We start from the raw sequence: 16567 nt of genomic DNA, 5'->3' as shown, positions 1-16567 counted from the left end.
AAAATATCAAAATTGGATTATCATGAATTATTTTGAAAATATCGAAACTGAATTATCATGAATTATTTTGAATTGTATCGAGATTTCAAATATATTTTTAAGAGTATTGTTAAATCTTAACACCTATAATAAAGAATGCGCCTTCACACCATTCGTGAATTATTTTCACTTCCGAAAAGACCAATTTTGGCTCCTTTTGGTTATTGTCAGTACACTTTTAAATTTGTTATGTCATTTTTCTTCGAATTCGTTGTCGAACAACCTAAAAAGTAAAAGAACAATATATTTCAATTTAAATTCATTTAAATCTTAAAGCAAATTATATAAAAGCATGCACAAAGCTTAGGCGTATACACACCATTCATGAAATATTTTTGCTTCTGAAAACAAATATTTTATAGTAATTTGAATATCATCGTTTAAATTGAGTATTAGTATATGATTGCGGTTGTCTTTGACGTTGCTATATATCTATTGAAACAAAAGTTCGCCGAATGATTTTAGATGAGTAATACGGCTAATTATATTCAAAATTTTAAATAACTCTCAGCTGCATTAAATTATTTTTTTATATCTAACAACATCTATTCTGTTAAGCCTAATTCGAATATAATTAGCCATATTATGTTTGATTTAGAAACTATTTTAATTTTAAAAATTAGTATTTGTGTTCTCACTTTGAATTGTATCGTAAAAAAAGCTTTATTTACTCGTATGCGTATTATATCCTCTTTTTTTTTCTTTTTTNTTTTTTTTTTTTTTTTTTTTTTTTTTTTTTTTTTTTTTTTTTTTTTTTATAAATTTTAATACTGAATGTCAAAAATGGAGACAACTATTTAACATCAAAAGTAATAAAAAGGAATATTCCTGGAGTTTCACTTACCCAAGCGATAAGGAATTATCTACGGTGTTTCACACTGCACCACTTTTAGTGTAAAATAGCTAACACCATTTTTAGCATTTATATATATTGAAACTTTTGTTATGTAAGTGTATATAGCAACATAGAAGACAGAACAAAATCACGCCAACTCGTTCTCAATTGTAAACAATCTACGGATGATATCCAAAATGGGCTAACATTAATGTTTTCAAAAACGGACATAGTTGTAGTTCATTAACGTAGCACTAGAGCTGCACTATGGGCTATTGGCGAGGGTCTGGGAAACATCCCTGAGGATGATCCGAAGACATGCCATCACAATTTTGATCCACAGCAGAGTGGATGGCACCCCCTTTTCAGTAGTCCGACTACCTGCACGCGAAGTCGAGCACTTTACGGTAGAACAGTTGTTTAACGAGGACCAATACCGCACACCCTCGGTCACTACGCAGACTGATCCAAATGGTCACCCACCCGCACACTGACCACAGCCATCGAAAGCGAACATAATTCACGTATGGAGCAAATACGCGTGAATTTGATGCAAGTTATTTCAATCATAAGTGTTTAGATTTAACTACACTCTTTAAAATGCATTCGATAAGGTGTTAACTTGAAATGAATTATTCTCACACATTTTGGTTGTTCAATATTAAAGTCGGTTAAATATTACACCACAGTTCTTACAATGTGCAGTATAGGCATTTTGTTACTGTACGCGTACCTTTAGACCTCAAAATGTAAGAATACGAGCCTGGTTATAATCACAACCAATTGATGGAAAATTTTATGTTTCTTAACAATTTTAAAAGCAACTGATTTGAAAGCCCTTTATCTTATTTAAAAAAAAACTACAAAAAATTTATTGTTCTAACATATTTTCTTTCACTGTTCATAAAAAATTATTGCTCTTAAATATTGAACTTCTGTGACCAGATAAACTTTCGCACATTGATAAATTAAAGAGTGTTTTTAAAAGAATGTAATTTAATGCTTTTACAATACTTCGAAATTAAAATTTTCATTCTTGAATGCATTTCTAACTTTTTATTGTTTTTTATTGTTTCTTTCATTTTTTTCCATTCTATTTTACTTTAGAGGTTGCCCCTCCCTTTAGTTTTTCTCGTTTAGTTGCTTTCTTTTATCTCAATTTTGACGTGTTTTTATCTCCTCGTTATATTTCCGAAAATAGCTCTTTGTTCTTTTTCCATCAATATTTTTTTCTCAATGTTTGCTTTTATTTTTGCATTGCACTCAGTGAAATTAGAAAAGACAAGAATAGAAATGCGAAGACCGAGAGAGGTTTCAACCCTTTTCAGACTAAGAAATCGAATGCATTTAAAAATAAATCTGCAATCATTCTTTTAAATTGCTTTTAAAGATCGCATAAAGCTCTGAATAAACTGGAAAATCGATAATCGATTTGAATTTATAAATTGCGGATTTCTGTTTAGGATTCAGGCTTTGAAGATCTTTGAAATATACCATTATTATAGTTCAAATTTAGTGTTAAGATGATTAAATTACTGCGTAAACTAAGAAATTAAGTATCATAAAAATTGGGAATGATAAAGAAAACAGTTGAAAGTATGTTCAAAGAAAATGCCCATATTGAAAAATCAATTAGACAAAATTGGAAAAAGATGCGTGATTTGCTGCTTTCTGCAGGAAACCAGAACCATTTTTCACATCAAGTTTTAAAATTAGTTCAAAGTTTTGCCAACAGACAGCACTGCTAATCTAGAAAAGTTGTAAAACAGTATCTTTTACTTACTGTTCTTAATATGATGAAGGCATTCTAGTCCACTTATTGTTCAGATCTTAAGCAAAGGATTAAAATGTATTTTAAAAAAAAAAGTCCAGAGGAAAGAAAATTGGCAAGACGCTCGTACAAAAATTACTCAACAGGACCACACAGGAAATAATGTTGGATAGTTTGCAGTAGGCGTCGTCATCTGCTGGACAATTTTGTAACTAATTTTGAAATTTGAGAAGAATAAAAACTGTTTCCTTAAGCAGAACGCAGTAAAAACGTACATTTCTATCCCTTTCCTTTAATCTATTTTTTAAATAATCGATCATTTTTGGAAATATTTTATGTTACACAGTTAAATATCTACTATTTTATTCATTTCAACTTTATTAAAATCTGGCAGATAATTATCGAAAAAGGGTGATTAAATTTAGAGCCAGTTTCTAATAATGACCTTCCTTTCCGTTTCCTGCTAGAATTAAATTAAATTTGATGATTTAAGTACCACACTGAGAAAAATTATGGCCTAAACAACCAAAATGTGGTAAACTAAACCGTGTTCTCTGGCTCTGTATCAAAAATTGCGGTAATTTTTACCGCAATTTCTTGTATTTTTTAATTTTAATTTTTTGTATTAAATTTTTTTTGATTTACTTGTAATAAATTCTAGGGGCCTTCTTTGTCATGTGATATCACTGTTCCGCTCTGAAGCGTAGATACAGTGGGATCGAATTCAGCTATAACACTAGATGCAATTTCTCACTGCCTTTCTCAAATTTGTGCTATGCGTCTTTCTAATTGAAAAGAGTTTTTAAAGCATTCCTCTTATTTACGAAGAAACCGTCGAGGTAAAAATAATAAGTTCGTTAATAAATAAGTTAATTGTAAGTGAAAAAATAATAAATCCCACTATCATTTTAATTATTCATCATAAATAATTAATAATGAATAACAGCAATTAATAATAGCAATAAATAACTAATAATAATAATAACCAATAATGGTTATAATAATAATAATAATAAATAATGATAACAATAAATAATCATAAGAAATAATCATAAGAAATAATAACAAAAATAAAAATAACAATCAACCGTTATGAGCCACAAATAAGATATATAAATCTGATGTTTCAATGGTGATAATAAAATGAATCAATCCAGAATACCAGATACATAAATGTCTACTTTAAAAATTTTAAAGTTTTCCAATAAGAGTGTCCAGTTCCAATTACGAATATCTTGTTTGGTTTTTAAAATTTCACTTATTTCAATTTTTTAAAAACTAGATTACAACATAACACAATATTATGATAAATAATTATATTATCATAAATAATTATATTATCATAAATAATTATTCGTAAATTGAGTACTAACTACAAAAAAGACTCTTTACATTTTTATTAACTTATTTTATTGCATAACAATCAGTATTTAGGAACAATATCGTAACGTTATTGTTGGAAAAATATGAAGAAAAAAAACTTTTCTTTTTATTCATCTTTAAAAAATTGTGTTAATTCCAAGTTGATTTATCTATGATATGCATTTAAATTATTTTGCTTGTTTTTAACCTTGTCTATTAACAAAAGTATTATGCTAACAATGAAAATATTTTTCAGGTAGACTGGGATTTTTAAGATTAAATTCTGATTAGAATAGGAAAGATCGTTTTTCAGGTAAAATATTATTATTTTCGTTTAATAATCGCTACTTTTAAATGTCTGTCATTATATTAAGTTTTCAAAAGTTAATACAGTTATTATTATTGTGTAAAAACTCTCTCTATCGAATAGTTCTTTTAAATTAATGCTATTAGTGAAAAGAGGAAATGTTACAAAAAGTAGTATTGTATTTCCTATTTATTTATTTTTTATTTTTTCATTTTTAATTTAACATATTTTAGGTTTCTTATGATTTGTTTCCTTTTCTTAGTCATTTTATAGCATTTTTATTTATTGTTTCAAAATTGCTTTTTGAATTTATTGCTTTCTGACAGAATTTATTCTAGGATTTGAAAAACAGTTAAGGAAACTATTATTTCTAAATTTCCAATCTATGGCTAAATTAGTTAGAAAATTGTCTAATTTTCATTAATTTTAACATGTTTTCCCTTACTTAGGTGTATAAATATTTTAAGTCGCTCATCTGTTTAACAATTAGGGCAAAAATAGTGCAACAAACCTGCGCTCATAATGCCTTTACTCATAATGCCCTAAAAATAATTTAAGGTGTTTTAAAAAAACTTAAGATATTTCGTTTTAAACTTTGTATATTATTCCGTAAACTAAATTTCTTAAAGAGCTTTTCAGAATTTTCGATTGTAAATGCAAATAAAATATTGAAATAGATTTGTTTTTAATTTACAATGAAAAAAAACAGCTATAAGCATGGTACAAAATAGTAATCTACATTAAAGTAACCTCAAAAAATAAAATAAAATTTTGAATTAAGAAACTAAATTTATCTTTACATTTCATTGCTAAATGACCCACTTCTTGTTATCAAATATGTTGATTAGGAAAATGGAGTCAGTATTATCTTGATGAAAATTTATATTCTTATATATTCCCAAAATTATTTTACGCATTCTTTTATTTTTACGGAAAATAAATCAGACTATTGCAATCTACCTTTAATAGAGCAAACAGTTTCTTTCAAATAGATATAAAAAAAACTGTCATGAAAGTTCATCAATTCTACTGAACACGAATTAATTCAAAAGATATCGGCTCGGGGCCAATTATATCGCCCTCTGAAAGAAAAGGTCATTTTCAAATGAAATCGTTAATTAAATCCTGAAGTCATACATTGAAACGAAAAAGGTATCAATATCGAATAAATAAAAAAAACCTTCCATAATGACGCATTCTTCTTGAAAGCTCACTTCGACAAACTCTTTTTTTCAAAAAGCCATAAAAGCGTATGTATGTTTGAATAGTCCTGCTCTGAGCATGAGCTCTAGTGGCCTAATGGAGGATGGAGAAAGAGAATCGTTTCCATAGTAACGCATCCAATGAGCAATTGTTTCCCCCCAACTGAGTTCCAATCTCTTATATATATATAAAAGAAAATATCTCTCCAAGGCAAAGATCCTATCTGATGTATTAAAGAAATTCCCTGGAGTATCTTACTGGTAATATTTAGCTACTTTGTAAACATATGATTTATTTTGCTAAGGAATCTGACTTCTTATGACTATATTATGGTTTTGCGTGTGTTAATGCCTTTATAGTGGTTCTTATTCGTGCAAATAAAGAAGCCAATATCTAAGTAAGCGTATAAGAGCAGAACTATAATACAGAAAACAGAGGAGTTTATACATAAGTAAGTACATATAGGTAAAACAAAAATATGGTTAAATCCGTATAGTGGCTTTTTTGGAGATGTAGAGAAATTTGTAGTAAAATAACTACACATAACCAAAATTTTATAAAATTGAATCATTGATGGAGGTTTTTGATCTGAAAAATAAGTAAAGGGAATAAGCTAATGGAAAAGTTAATTCTAAAGTAAATGTGCATGGGCAAAGTAACAATGTAGTTAAATTTATGTAGTTTTTTTGTAGAAATAAAGATGTTAATAGAACTATAAGTTCGTATGGAAAAAACTTCAATAAAGCTAATTACAGAATGCTAAGGAATTACTAAATTTTCTAAGGAATCTGACTTCTTATGACTATAGTATGCTTTTGCGTGTGTTAATGCCTTTATAGTGGTTCTCATTCGTGCAAATAAAGAAGCCAATATCTAAGTAAGCGTTTAAGAGCAAAACTATAATACAGAAAACAGAGGAGTTTATACTTAAGTAAGTACATATAGGTAAAACAAAAATATGGTTAAATCTGTATAGTGGCTTTTTTGGGGAAGTAGAGAAATTTGTAGCAAAATAACTACACATAACCAACACTTCATAAAACTAAATCATTGATGGGGGTTTTTGATCTGAAAAATAAGTAAAGAGAATAAGCTTCAAAAATCAAATTTTTGCTTCAAAGTCAAGGAATTCCATTAGTTTCAAAAATTTCAATTTATTTTTAATCCACACCACTACCATAACATAGAAGTTGAATAACATTTTGTAAAAAATACTAGCTAACTACGTCGAGTGTTTTAAAAACCAGCTGAAAACGGCAGCAAACGATTTCAGTCAGCAGAAATCGTTTCGATTGGTTATCTGGCTCACGTGACTAAAAATAACAGATTTTGCAACAAAAAATGAATTCATTTATCGTAACAACAACGAACTATAAAAAATGCTTCAAAAGTTGCTGAAAAAATTGCAGCAGTTTTAGTATGCATACAGGTTATCAAATTCTGAACAACAAACAATTCCATTAACTATCGCTTGGCTCAATTAATCATTCGATTTATTTTTAATCAACAGATTTGATTTACTTCTGACAATACTTTTCACCCTAAAAGAAACGGGAGTGCAAATAAAAGTATTTGGTTAATACGAATTGCTGACCCAGCTCGCCCCGATCACGGTGCTGACGTAAAATATCCTGAGTGGTTGACGGATGATGGATTCGAGTCCCCTTGCCATCGGGATAATAGTGAGAGGTCTTCCTCTCCATTTAATGCATATGATGATTAGTTCCATCAAAAAAGTCCTCCACAAAGGCAAAATTTCTCCCTATACTTGATCCAGTAGTTCCCTTGTCTTTTGCATATGGTTCAAAGCTACAAGGATATTCCAATTTTCCAGTGAGAATATAATTAGATTTATCATAAAAAATTTAGCACTAATAATTACGTCAAGTAATTAAAAGTCTTGATGCAATGGCTAGTCCAGGTTCACAAATTTTTTGGTAGGTACCAATTAAAATTTGAAACAATAAATAGGTTTTTCCCCCCGTCCCACAACTCTAAAAGGTCTGATTTTATATTTGTGCCCGACTTTTTGAATAATCTAAAAGACTAAATTGTTCACTACCAAAAATACAATAAAATGAAGACAAAAAATCTGACTTCTCTTGTTATTGTTCCGTATTTTATTTTGTTTTATGTGATAAAGAGAAAAAATTATTCATTTCTAATATTTAGTATAAAGTTCTCATATTTAGTATAGTTTAGTACAAAGTTCATATTTTGTATAAAGTTCTAAATATAATTTCTAAAACAAAGCATAATTAAATGATTAAAATATAGAAATTTACACAGCTTATCAGTTTTTAAAAACCAATTGGGTTCCAGCGGCGGATAAAAAAGGTTATTGTTCTGTTTTACCAAACTGCAATTAGCGTTCGCTTTTTCAATCTTTTTTTTTTTTGCTTTATACTTTATTAGTTGCATTACTCGAGGAAAAAAACATCATTTTAACAGTTTCAATAGAAGCTGTCAACAGGCACTGCTAAAAATATCAAAATTTATCAGTAAAAGTTTCTTTCTCTTCATTTTTGTGGTCTTGTTAGAGAATGCCCAATATCGAGGACAAACTTTATAAGGGCAAAGAAATATTTGTTTCCACATAAATCTTCAACAATTTTCTCAACCCCCGAAGGAACTCAAAATGTCGAGAAGATATTTGCATCTAGTGAAGCCAATTTACTTCTCAAAAATAAAGAAGAAAATACTTCAAGTAACGATGTTTCTGATTCGCTCTGGTTGACGGTCGATAGTTTGCAAATAAGTCAATTTTTGCTTAGTTTTGAATGGAAGAAAGGATATTCTTTCAATTAATTATTCGATAGATTGTAAACAAAATTTAAATATGCAACAAAGGAGTTTTGTTTCTAGTAAATTACATTAAAAAACATCTTTAGTTGTTTCGTATTATGAAATCAGTTTAAATCTTCTTCAAAGCAAAAATCAAGAATTTGCTTTATTTCAAATTTCGCCCTGAGAATAGCTTTGTATAATGTACAGCTTGGTAAACGATGTTAATTTTCTTCAGAATAAATTTTACTCACAATATTTTTGTTTCATTTAAATATATAGGAGCTGTGGTGGCTCAGAGTATTGAACGTTCGCCTCCCATTGAGATGGCCCAGGTTCGAAACCTAACCCAACACGAATTCCGCTTCTGGCTCGCACCGGCCACACTGCTGACGTAAAATATCCTTAGTAGTAGACGAGTCATGAGTTAAAGTCCCCATACCGTGAGGCTCACCGTGAAGGAATTTCGTGGTCTTTCTCTTCGTGAAACGCAAATACGGGTTAGTTCCTTCAAAAAGTCCTCCTCGAAAGCTAAATTATCCCAGTACTTGATCCTGAAGTTCCCTTGTCTTCTGAATCGGATTCAAAATTACTAGGCTACGGAGTTGAACATTGTTAGTCGTAAGCTCAAAATTGCGCCGGTTGTTCCACAATGGTTATAATAATTTATATATTATAACCATCGTGGTTATAATTTTATATGTTATAACCATCGATAGTTATAATTTATATATTATAACCATCGTAAGCTATATACTTATATATTACTTATATATAAGTATATAGCTTACGATATGCATATATTTTATGTCTCCCAATATTTTGTTTAGTTTTATTTCACGCGACTATTTCTTCCGACAAGTTTTTGGTTATAAGATTTTAAACGAGATATTTATGCATTATGTTTTAGTCGTTAGCGTATTATTCACATAGTATTTTATTCAATTACTAATTTAAAATTTATTTAATGTATTTCTAAACTGAACTGCAACTCTTTACTAAAATGAGTGATTACTAGTTTCGTTTCATATTGATTTGTAAAACTTAAAGTTCAACTTGTTCTGAAAGTAGTTCTTATTTTTTTATTTATAACTAGTGGGCTGCGTCCCCTGCTCTCTAACGCTCGCCAACCCCCGAAAATTGCTACGCAATCTTGTATGGTTTGCTTCGCAAACCAAGCTCGCTTCGCTCGCTACTAACTTAGGTACATTGCAAATACACAAAATTCTAAGAATTCAAAACAATCATTCAAATCCATATAAAAACGTTTTTTTAAAAAAAATTAAATCTTTTTAGTAAATACTAAGTCATTAAAATAAATTTGAATTCAAATAGATGACATGTAATTCGTTAAACCTATTAGAAATGTGCTATAGTATAATTCGTGATATAAATCAAAAATCGTCAAATAAATTCGTAATATATAAAAGCGCTATATGTTGAGCCACCTCAACTAGATTTGGCATGTGACATTTTTAGCGGGAATCATTGGTCGAGTATTGAGTATAGTAAAGTGCGGCGAGCTGTCTGCTTATGACTTATAGCTCTGCGTTTCAATAGGTAAGGCTTATATTAATCATTGGTCGATTCGCCGTGTAAGAGAAATAGTAACGTAAGCAAAACAAAGCAAACGTTGCCACCGGCGGAAAAGAAATACAGCCAAAATTTGGGAGCCTAAATTTCGTGAAAAAAGCGCTTTCGACAAAATATTAAAGTAGAGATCTATCGTCAAAGACTACTCACTTCTGCCTAGCTTAATAGTATGAGATTGCCGCAGCTGATGCTCTCTGGTTATTTCAGTTTCCGTTTTTAAAAGCGCTATATCTTGAGCCACCTCAGCTAGATTTGGCATGTGACATTTTTAGCGGCAATCATTGGTCGATTCGCCGTGTAAGAGAAATAGGAACGTAAACAAAACAAAGCAAACGTGCCACCGGCGGAAAAGAAATACAGCCAAAATTTGGGAGCCACGTAAGAGAATTACATATATTAGATTTTAAATATTAAAATTATCACATTTATAAATAAAAAAAGTTAAGAAAGTTGATGTTTGTGGAAAAAACAAATTTTAAAAATAGATGTCCGATTTTTCAATAAAATTTATTATAAATAAAGAATTATTCAATTTTTTTTCTTTTAAATTGTGTAGACTTTTAGGAAATAATTAAAGTAACAGTATTTAGTATCAAAAATTTAATCAAATCACAACATTCTAGTATCAAAAGTTTAAGCTGTGACGGGTTTCCTTCTAAATTTAAAAAATATGTAATTGTGCTAACAAAAATAGCAAATAATGATCTTATTGCAAAAATTATTTCAAAAACTAATTTTCACATTTTTATATTTTTAAAATAATTTTAAATTTCAAAGGTAAATCGGACATTTAAATTACTTTCGGGACATTGCGGATTAAAAAACTGATAACCATTCTACTTATACTATAACTTTATCTACTGATTTTTTTTCTTCTCATTTTGAGTTTTAAAATGTTTGTACCATACTCTTAGACAAAAAATTCCGATTTTTTGACGATTCAGCAATACTTGATCTGTATCTCATTATTTTCGACAATTATTACGTCTCGAAATCATGTAATTTTTTGATGAAAGGCAAACTTATGGCAAATCATTTCTTCACTTACATGTCGTCCCAGTACTCTCTGATTTTCAAATCATTTGCACCATGTAACAAAATGATACAGGGTTAAACGCATTCGATTCTCAAGCAAGATTCCCAGGGACTAACTAACTGTGAATGTTTATGCTTATTCACTCTCATTCCTTTTTATTTTTTTGTGTTCATTTCATCACAAATTGTGTTGGTTGATTAAAAGCCCTAAGCCTTATACTTTTGCAGAGATGCCAACTGCTCCGTCTACGACAGTATAATTCCTCAATGTAACAAAATCTTCACCCGGAACAGGAAACTTTTTCGTCAAAAAGGAAGAAAATTTCAATAATTTTAAGCACCAATTTTTCATAGTATATCTATAGTCAAGTGTGACTAAAAAACCTTTCAGGCAATTCTTCATCAATGCTTACCAAATATTGACAAGGCTGCAAGTCAAACAACTTAACCTTATTCAATCGAAGTCTTTTTCTGGTAATTTATAAATTCTTTTTATATCTATTGTTTTTCATGGAAAAATTTATTCTAAATTTCTAAATGAATTTTTTAAAAAAAATAGAAGTACATTTCTGAATGATTTTTTTTTTTTTTTTTTTTTTTTTTTTTTGTAAAGGAAAGCACTTTGGCATGTGGTTGTATCGCAACAAATGTTTATCCAGCCTCAGTTATATAAATCCTGTAAATCTTTTGTTTGAGGTTTCAGTCAAGCAGCTAAGTTCTAACGTTACTATTATAATTATAAGTGAAAATAATTTTTTATTGAACAAAACATAGCTTGAATTTCGAAATTTAAATGAAGCGATGTGGAAATAAAAACCAAAGAACTATTCAAATATTTTTTGAATGATCGTCATAAAAAATATTTATAAATGTGAATTTTAATCTCACAAATGGTAAAAATATTGATTTTATATGAGCGAAAGAGCTTTTAAGTTGATGAAAAAGACCTTCACGAAAAAAAATAACCATTTGAAACAAAACCATTGATTGCTTCTATTAGTGTTCGTTGATTAAACGTTGGAAGTTCGTTAGTACAGTTGATAAAAAAGCATACTGCATACCAGAAATCAATATTTTTTATTCAGTTTTTACGATGCTTTTGATTAACTATTTGCATTAGAGGGAATTGCCAGCACATTGAGTGCACTGTCGTTTAAACCTCCATGTCCTTTAGCTTAAAAAAAATTTATATTCTTAACTAAGCTAACTAGTTGCTCTTAAAACATAGCATACTCTTACTTATGTGATTGTTTTAAAAGCTACTTCAGTTAAAATTGGGGTTAAAAAAGTTTATTTTTATATTTATTAGGGAGATTTCGCAAATTTACGTTAGCTTCCGTTCGCTTCCATATGCAAGATTTGAAGTAAGTGCGCATGCGACAGTTCTGCTGAAATGCGCATACACCATAGAAAAAATACCAAACCTAAATAAATTAAAATAAGAGATTTTACAAAAATCTTTAAGTTAAAAACTCTAACGTAGTGGAATATCATTTTAACTTGTGCTACAAAATCAAAACAAGCGTTTGCAATTGAAGTGACCGATCTCCTTGAAGCTTGGCATATGGAGATTTGAATATGGATACGATTTTCGATACTTTGATCCACGCAAAGCTGCGGTCATGTGAGAAGAAAAATTTGGTAGATTGTATAATATGTAAGAGAAAAAATCACGCTGCTATGTTTAAAAAACAACAAATTCAAAGCGATATATTATAAGTCATATTGTTTCTACAACCAGTCTAAACAATAGACTGTAAACTATTTCTTTCATTTCTTTGTTAATACCTATAATTTTAAACTATAATTTCACTATTTCTTTACATAAATAAACCACGTTTATATTTTGATAGCACCAATTCTATATTGCAAATATTATTTCTATTTTCTTCGCACAATCTATTCCATAACTATTAAAAGTTAAAATAAATACCGAATTAGTTCGAATAATAATAATTCAAACACTATAAGCCTTTGCACTTTTGTACCAGAAAAACGTTTCTGGCTTCAAGCAACTTAAATGAGAAACAATAGAACATATCTTATCTTTAAAATAAAATTAGACAAATTCTGTATTTACAACGGAATAAAAAAAATACTACAGAAGTTAAAATTCTTTCAACTAAATAGTATAATTAAAATGTAAATATAATTTATAATTTTAAAATAACGAAAATATATCTAGTTTCGTATCGACCTAGTTGCAATTAGACAATCATAATGTTAAAAAGAAAAAAAATTTATTAAATCAGTGCATGCAGCTTTGTCTTTATAACATGAGCGATGCCAACATCACGTAAAGATATATAGCATCTAAAATGAACGCGAGCACATGCGCAGTTGCTCCAAATCTTACGTAAGGAGCATAAAAGAAGGTAACGTCAAAGTGCGCTATCTCCCAATTACAAATTTAGTAGTTACGATTTTAGGATGAAACAGTTTAGAAAGAAATAATAGTATTTATCAAGAATTTTTATCTGGTTATATGCTTCCTCACATCACTGAAAATCCTATCATCGAAGAACAAATGTTACCGGAAGTAAGAAAAACAAATTATTCCACTTGTAAGAAATAAAGGTTATTAGGATTAATACAAATTTCAATATAACTTTTCACTGTATAGAATTGAGCACTTTCTGGTCTCTTAAAAAGGTGTTATTGTTTATCGATTCGAAAAAACTACAAAAAAGCATGTTAAAAAAAAGCTGAAGTTTAGGCTTTTTTTTATTAAAGCTGCACATTTGTATGATGCAGGGTGTTCTAAATGAGGCTAAAGAATTTCAAAAATTAAAAACAAAGAAAAAGTCAATAACCATTCAAACCAAAATAAATCATTCTTTGAGTGAATTTAAGTGGCAAGGTTTAATTAAATTTTCCTGCTATAGATCCCGTTTGTAGTTCAACATATTTTCAACGGATGGCACTGGTAGTATTAAATCTGTAAATCAAAGTAAAACTACTCAAAATTTTATATATTTTTAAAAAAAAAACTCGCAGAATGAAAATTACACCGTGATATTTTCGAAATGTTCACCATTAACGAAATCACGTGTCGTAAACGAAAATTTAATTCATCAAAATCGAAAACCGCACAGTAAAAGTACTTACAGCGCCATCTGTTTGAAAGTTGTCGGACTAAAACCAAGAACCTCAGAGAGATAAAGTTATACCTTGACACAATAATTTGTTGTTTGAATCATTTTTTTTTTTATTTTAACTATTTTTTTGTTATTAATTTTTTGAAAACCGAAAGTCTAATTTAGTGCAACCTGTAAAAAACTAAGATAATATTTCAAAGCTAAAAATTGAAACCATATTAGTTGTGTTTATAAGGAATTCATTCTTTGTTTAAAATGCAATCTATCATGAGGAATGCTGAAAAAATACTAAAGAAAAAGTATTTATGTTCAGAAATGTTCGATATTATATAAATTATTATTTTTAAAAAACTAGCAACATTGTATGCTTCCTAGACATAAGTTTTTTATCTGCAGATGGGCCAAAAAGAAGTCCTTTATTCTTACTCACTATAAGCTATAGAAAACTTGCTTACATTCAAAAAAAGTAAAGAAATTATTTGAACATTTTTAAAGTTAAAAAAAAATATTTCATATGAGGTTTAAATTCGAGAGGTTGATTTGAAGTTTTGAAGAAATCCGATTTTGCTTTGCTATATTTATTTAATTCCATATCGACAACTTTATATCATGTAAAATACGTTCTTTGCAAAGCTATCCTCTAATGTAATCATAAATTGGTAATAAAAATGGATGCATATCAAACAAAAATTCGAAGGAAAATCATAAACAGTAAATTCTAATCAAATGCGCAATTATTGAAAATACCCCAATGTAACTTTTATTTCTTTTCTACCAACTTTATAATGCATTTCGTAAACAATAGCTTTCTATAGCGAAGTGCTTTATTTTTAGAAAAAAGTTACACAAATTTTTAAAGACGGTGCACGAAAGCACGGTGCACTTAACGACGGTGCACGTTAAGTGCTGGTTTTCAAACACTTTAATACCGTTTTACCTATCGTTATCCAACATATTTTTCTCCCGTTGGAAAAAAATAAGATAATTTTTGTCCTATCTTAACGTATTCACTTAAGCGGTGGGAGTAGATTGATTATATTGTTTATTACTGGATTTTTTTATTGTAATACAATTGTTTTTAACTTGCGCTTATCATTAGTTCGTATTTGAAATAATCTCAAAATATTGTCTTTGAAGTTTCACATCTTATGTGTATAAAAAATGAAGCTTTAAACTGTGCAACAATATAAACAATAAACTGGTGAAATGTATTTGTACTAAATCGATGCCATTTTTATTTTAAAACTATATGAAATAAATATTATTAATGATGATATTATTGATGATAATAACAATGATATTATTATGATATATTAAATTAATTTATTCTAGCTGAATTGCTCTGAAACCAATGTCATTAACTCTTAAAAAAAGTTAAGACAATTAATTAAATTTCACCCTGATATTCGTAAAATCTACTTTTATCGTGAAATTTTATACCGTAAGTTTTACAGTAATTACAGTACAGTACAGTCACTGTAATTAGACTATACAGTACAGTACAGTGATTACAGTGATTTTTACACTAAATATTACTGCAAAAATTATGGTATAGCAGATTTATTGGTTTCGTAAAACTTAATGACAAAAATAGATTTTACAGTAAAATGGCACCATGAATACCAGAACTTTTTACCGTAATTTGATTCAGAATTTTTTTACAGTGCAATAAACATTAATATTAAAATAGTGAGATGTATAAATAAAAAAGCAATTTATAGTTTTAAATTTTATGTAAAATTTTAAGAACTTTAATAAATGTTAATGGGTTTTTTAAAAAATGAATTTTTTCAAATTTATTTAATTAGAAAATAAAGCGGTAAAGTTCAGAAAGCAAAAATTGAGACAAATAATAGAATTCTCTCCATGATTTTCCTTATAATTTTTATTTTTAGCTCTTAGCTTTCACCACCATACATAAAAAAAACTTCTATGACTTAAAATAAACCTATTTTACTTAAAATTTTCAAAAAATAAAATAAAATTTAACTTAATCATCTATTATAAATTTAATTTTCAAATTAGGTAACATTATGTTACATAAAAAGTATTCAATTCACCCTCTAAATTTAAAATAAATGAAGAAATATATTTTTTAGAAATCATACAAATTATGTGACAACTTTAATTAAGCATATAGTGAAAACTAACATTGCTTCTGTTATTAGAATTACTTATTTTCCTTTTAACTTGGAGAGAAATATCGCTTGCTATTTTTAATAAGCTTTTCATAAACCGTGACGAATTCTGAAAGTTGAAATACTTTTAGCTTTATTGGTTCTAAAACTTCTCGTTTGTCGCTCGCATATAAATTTTGATCTACAAAATTATTGTGAAATATTTGTATGCATACAATATCTAATCTGTTCGACATATATTACAGACTTCACTCACTCAGTGTAAATGTTTGAGGGCTTTCAGTCAATATTTAGCATTAATAAGCTGGTGGCTTATCAGTGCAAATCTATTCAGCCAATCATATGTGAAAAAATAAAATGGTTTTACGCTCGCATGAGTGTTGTCAAGAATTGGAAAAACTG

At 28.6% G+C, this 16567-nt stretch overlaps 1 protein-coding gene across 6 annotated transcripts in view; it reads left to right on the top strand.

Moving 5' to 3' along the window:
• Positions 1-16567, top strand: part of LOC107436941 (cAMP-dependent protein kinase inhibitor gamma) — a 94028-nt gene that overhangs the window by 61632 nt on the left and 15829 nt on the right. For 3 of the 6 annotated variants that reach the window (XM_043049895.2, XM_071177438.1, XM_071177436.1), the window contains one exon: positions 4264-4320. The exons of 1 other annotated variant lie outside the window; for it this stretch is intronic. The gene's annotated coding sequence lies outside the window, so the exon portion shown is untranslated. The remainder of the gene's footprint in view (positions 1-4263; positions 4321-16567) is intronic. 2 more of the 6 variants (XM_071177437.1, XM_071177439.1) reach the window with 1 other exon arrangement.

This window comes from Parasteatoda tepidariorum, chromosome 2, assembly GCF_043381705.1.
Source record: "Parasteatoda tepidariorum isolate YZ-2023 chromosome 2, CAS_Ptep_4.0, whole genome shotgun sequence".
Taxonomy (NCBI): domain Eukaryota; kingdom Metazoa; phylum Arthropoda; class Arachnida; order Araneae; family Theridiidae; genus Parasteatoda; species Parasteatoda tepidariorum.
The sequence above is the reverse complement of the archived record's forward strand: the minus strand, read 5'-3'. Positions and strand labels throughout refer to the sequence as shown.